Raw genomic sequence first — 5,468 nt, 5'->3', positions numbered from 1 at the left:
TATATATAATTTTAGCCGAGTCAATCTTTTGCTGCCCTGAGTCTCGCCTGTGGATGCAGAGTCTTCAGGTAAGTTTATATACATACATACAGACAGACAGACAGACAAACAGATAGACAGATAGATAGATAGATAGATAGATAGATAGATAGATAGATAGATAGATAGATAGATAGATAGATAGATAGATATTGATCTATGCTGGAAATTTAAAGTGGTATTTTATTCAACGAGTTTACACTCAGTTCGTTTTAATTGTTTTCGCATTTGGAATACATGTGGAGTAGCCATGTCTTCTGGCTTGTGGATTTTAATCTTTGAGGTAGCAATGTCCTTTTTGAAGATATTTCTGTTTTGTGCTATTTCAGTTTCTATGCTTCGTAGCTATCCGTATGAAACGATTTATGTCTGAGATTTGATGTTTGTATTTATAATAATAAGCAGATATGTTGTCGTTTGTTCCTTCACGAGCCATGCCAGTCTCATAAAGTTTCTCCCAGAAATTTGTAAATGATACACTGTACTGCTTAGCATTCGTGCAGGAAGCCTCAATACGAATATTTCAGAGTGCTTGGGTGTCAATCTGAGGACAGTGCATGTACCGAGAGTGATAAAAATCAAACATCCAGTCAACATCATGGTGTTTGGATTGATCACTAGTGATAGCGACGTTATGCCTCCGTTCATCTTCCCATACGGCCTCAAACTCAACATGGAGGCCTGCATTAAGTACCTGGAGGAGGTAGTGATGCTCTGAGTCAAGAGATTGGCTGCTGGAAGACCCTATGTTTGGCAACAGGACTCTGCACCATGTCACACAAGCAGGAGAACCTAGTCATGGCTATCAGATAATTTCTGCAACCACAACACCCCTAACATCTGGCCACCTAACTCTCCAGATTGCAACCCACTTGATTATTATGTGTGGGATGCAGTTGAGTGAGAGACCAACAAAACTCCTTGGAACACCAAAGATGAACTGAAGGCAAAGATTATGGCAGCATTCATCAAGGAGACCGTCCAGAAGAGTTGCAGGAGATTCCAAAGTCGTCTGGAAGCGATTTTATTGAATAAGTTTACTCTTCAGTATTCCAAGATATTTTTATGTAATTTGGTAAATATATCTAGAAATGAGATGTCAATGTTATTTTTGTTTTTGCGTAATTTAGACGACAATATATTCACCGCACCCTGTATATACAAACACACACACACACACACACACACACACACACATATATATATATATATATATATATATATATATATATATATATATATATATATATATATATATATATATATATATATACATACATACATTTGGGGAGACTGGTCGATTACATTAACTCGAGTGTTTCACTGGCACTTAATTCATCGACTTCGAATGCATGAGAGATAAAGTCGACCTGGGCAGAATTTGAACTCAGAACATAAAGACACACGAAATGCCGCTGAGCATCTTGCCCGGCGTACTAACCATTCTGTCACCTCGCCGCCATATATATTTGTATATTTTAAGCATATGTGTGTGTGTGTGTAACCATTTATCAGACATCACACACACAAACCAAGGATATATTTACGTCTTCTGTTTCTGTACATCAAAACAGACAGTCTCTCTCTCCTTCTCTCTTTCTCTCTCTTCCCTCCACACACACAAACACTACACATAAATCTACCTATGTTGGTGTGTTATTTTGAATGTGTGTGTATATATATATATATATATATATACACGCTCACACACATACACACACTCTCTGTCTCTGTTTCTTTCTCTGTGTCTTTGTCTCTCTTTATATTTCTCTGTTACTCTCTCCCTCATCCTTTCTCTCTCTCTCTCTCTCTCACACACACACACACACACACACACACACACACAAACAAGCGCGCGCGTCTGCGCACACTGAGACCTGACTACAGTCGACGATACTGTTCGAGACACAATAGCTAGACCGGATGTGAAGAAAAGCGCCGTTTACCGGAAGCCGGGCATTGCCGGCGACACTCTCAGATCGTTAACAAGTTAACAACAATTACAACAAAGCCACAATTGATATGTAATAACAAGTATTTAAGGCAGACATTGATGTTGTTGTTGCAGTCAATGCTGGCCTCGCCCTTTTCCTCACACTTAGCACTGAGGGAGTTGTTGTTGACGCTTTTCAACATTGTCATAGTTGGTGGTGGTGATGGTGATGGTGATGGTTGTGGCGGTGATGGTGGGAGTGATGTGGTAATAGTAGAGGTGGTAACGGTAGTAATGATGGTGATGGTGGTGGTGGTGGTGGTAGTGGTAATGATGATAGTAATGGTGGTGGTGGTGATGGTAGTGGTGACGGTGGTGGTGATGGCGGTGGTGATAGTGGTGGTGGTGGAAGTGGTGTTTTTGTTGCTTTTGTAGTGTTATTGACACCGTTACATCCTCAAAGTCATCTTCTGCCCCCGCAATTCGTTCTGCTGTTCTTTCTTTTCTTTTCATTTCATTACTTCGCTCCGTTTTCCTGTCGTCTGCAACGATATTCATAATGGCGACAGAATATTTCATAGCCATTTCTTACTGTATCGCTTGCAACGATGATGTAAAGGCGACAGAATGTCTCAAACTTGAATAAGCTGGACCCACCATCTGAATCAAAAAACGGTGTTGTCATAAATGGAGCACCTTTGATCAGAAGTTTACTAGATCAAGGGTGACGTAGAATTATATATCACCAAGACGACGGTAGAAGGTGATAGTTGAACAACCAACTAGAAACAACAGCTAAATCTTCCCCAAATCACATCATACTGTCTTAAAGAAACATTGAATTGTGTAGTCTTAGATACATTATGTCAGATAAAAAGGCGGGACAGTCATCGACTGCGACACCGATTGAACAATGAACTGACGACACGAATAAAACGCAAAAAGATCGATATACACGAATGAACACCGAACGTGAGAGAATCCGTTGCGACAACGACTACACATACAACAAAGCAAACATTGAAAAGATAAGTTGTACCGTCGTATAAAACTCACACTTACAAAAAGACGACAAATAATGAAAAACTCTTCTGCCATACCTAAGGTCACACCAAAGCAAAATACTAAAAACCGGAAGTGCCACCATTGTTTTCCTATTATAAACTTCAGCTCCAACGACGACTTTACCAGACCACAATCTGACAAAAGAGCATTTGTATGGTTGTTTCTTGCTAAAAATAACAGTCTTATCTCCCTCAAAATAACACCTTATCGTTTTAAATTAGGAAAGACGCATTAAATAATGCAGTCCATTCTTTAGTATTTGTTTCAGACATTTGAGTGCGGTCATGCTGGAGCACCGCCTTTAGTCGAGAAAATAGACCCCAGGACTTATTCTTTGTAAGCCTAGTACTTATTCTATCGGTCTCTTTTGCCGAACCGCTATGTTACGGGGTCGCAAACACACCAGCATCGGTTGTCAAGCGATGTTGGGGAGACAAACACACACACACACATACACACACACACACACACACACACACACACATATATATATATATATATATATATATATATATATATATATATATACATATACGACGGGCTTCTTTCAGTTTCCATCTACCAAACCCACTCACAAGGCTTTGGTTGATCCAAGGCTATAGTAGAAGACACTTGCCCAAGGTGCCAAGCAGTAGGACCGAACCCTGAACCATGTGGTTGGTAAGCAAGCTACTTACCACACAGCCAAGACGGGTTATACATAAAAAAGAATTTAACTTCAAATTGTGTAGGGTTAAAGAAATATCTGCCAATATGTAAGGTAGTCATTGAGCAGGAATCCCTATACAGTGCCAATGCATGAAAGCTATATACCAAGAATCCTTATTTACATTACTTCGAAGCTGGGTCAGTTAAAGTACGGCGAGGGATATTCTTAAAATCACGTGTTCAGCATACAGATACTCAGATACTGCGCGAAAACAACTAAAAAGCGACAACACAATTGGAATTGACGCAGTGAAGATGAAAATCTATAACCTGTAGCACTTAACGTGTAAAACAAATCATTAACTTCACCAATTGACTTGGCTTTCTCATAATTTTACAAAACACACCGACAGCCTCAGGTGGAAATGATATCACAGTTCCGTCCATAGACTGCTGCCTAGACAACTCTAAATTATCTAGAAACTAGTTCCAAAACAACAAACTCAAAGTAAACACTATTTTTAATTCGACGTGTCCTGGTAAGAGGGATTCTTTGGATGCGATAAATTTACTGAGAACAGGGAACTAAAAAAGAAGAACAACCCAACACAAACCAACACAGCACCATCTGAGTTGTCTTTATTGGTTGGGTTTAGAGGAAGGCCTTGTGTCCGTGATTATCGTAGGATTTCCATTATTGATGACGTTGATCTGGTGAACCGTTCCTTTTAAATAGTAACAACTCTACGGCAGCAGGAAAACCATGTACAGGGAAGGAATTCCAGAGGGTTGAAATTCAGAGGAGGAAGTACTGGATTTAGTGGTTAGTGAGAGGCGTGGGAGTAGACACAATATGGCTGACAAGACAAGGAAAGTCAAGCGATTCCGAAGTGCTTAAGTGGAGGTGAGATGAGATCAGTTAGCTTCTAGGAATAGAGGTCACTGTAGTAGCGGTAAAAAATAGAGAGAAGGAACATAGGATATCAGTGAGCCAGAGGTTGGAGTTTGTTGAAGAGTAACTTCATGCGAAAAAAAATTCCTTAAGGCAGTGCCCCAGCATGGCCGCAGTCTAATGACTGAAACAAGTAAAACAAAAATAAGATACTTTAGACAAACCAATCCACATTCACCAATGCTAAACCAGCAGCTTCATCCAATCCATTACTGCCATCAATTGGTGAAATGTATGTATTTGCTGAGAGGTCTCCATCATTTTTTTTCTACTCTAGGCACAAGGCCCGGCATTTTTGGGGAGAGGGCCAGTCGATTAGATCGACCCCAGTACGCAACTGGTATTTAATTTTTCGACCCCGAAAGGATGAAAGGCAAAGTCGACCTCGGTGGAATTTGAACTCAGAACGTAAAGACAGACGAAATACTGCTAAGCATTTCGCCCGGCGTGCTAACGTTTCTCATTTCTTTATTGCCCACAATGGGCTAAACACAGAGGGGACAAGCAAGGATAGACAAAGGGATTAAGTCGATTACATCGACCCCAGTGCGTAACTGGTACTTAATTTATCGACCCCGAAAGGATGAAAGGCAAAGTGAACCATAACACAGTGTGCAGTTGTCATGGTAACAAGCTGCTAAAGCCACGCTGTCTGTTGATTGGCTAAAATTACCCAAATTTTCCAACTTTAATTCCAAATAACATCAGATTCTTTAATTTACAAGATAAAGTAATTCGTTGATCGTAATCGAAATTCAGAGTTGCATCGATACACCAAAATTGAAAGCAATCTGAGCAAAATTAAGGGGGTGGGGCTCATTTTACGAATTA

The sequence above is a fragment of the Octopus bimaculoides genome, chromosome 18 (genome assembly GCF_001194135.2).
Source record: "Octopus bimaculoides isolate UCB-OBI-ISO-001 chromosome 18, ASM119413v2, whole genome shotgun sequence".
Lineage (NCBI taxonomy): Eukaryota > Metazoa > Mollusca > Cephalopoda > Octopoda > Octopodidae > Octopus > Octopus bimaculoides.
Note: the sequence above shows the minus strand (reverse complement) of the source record.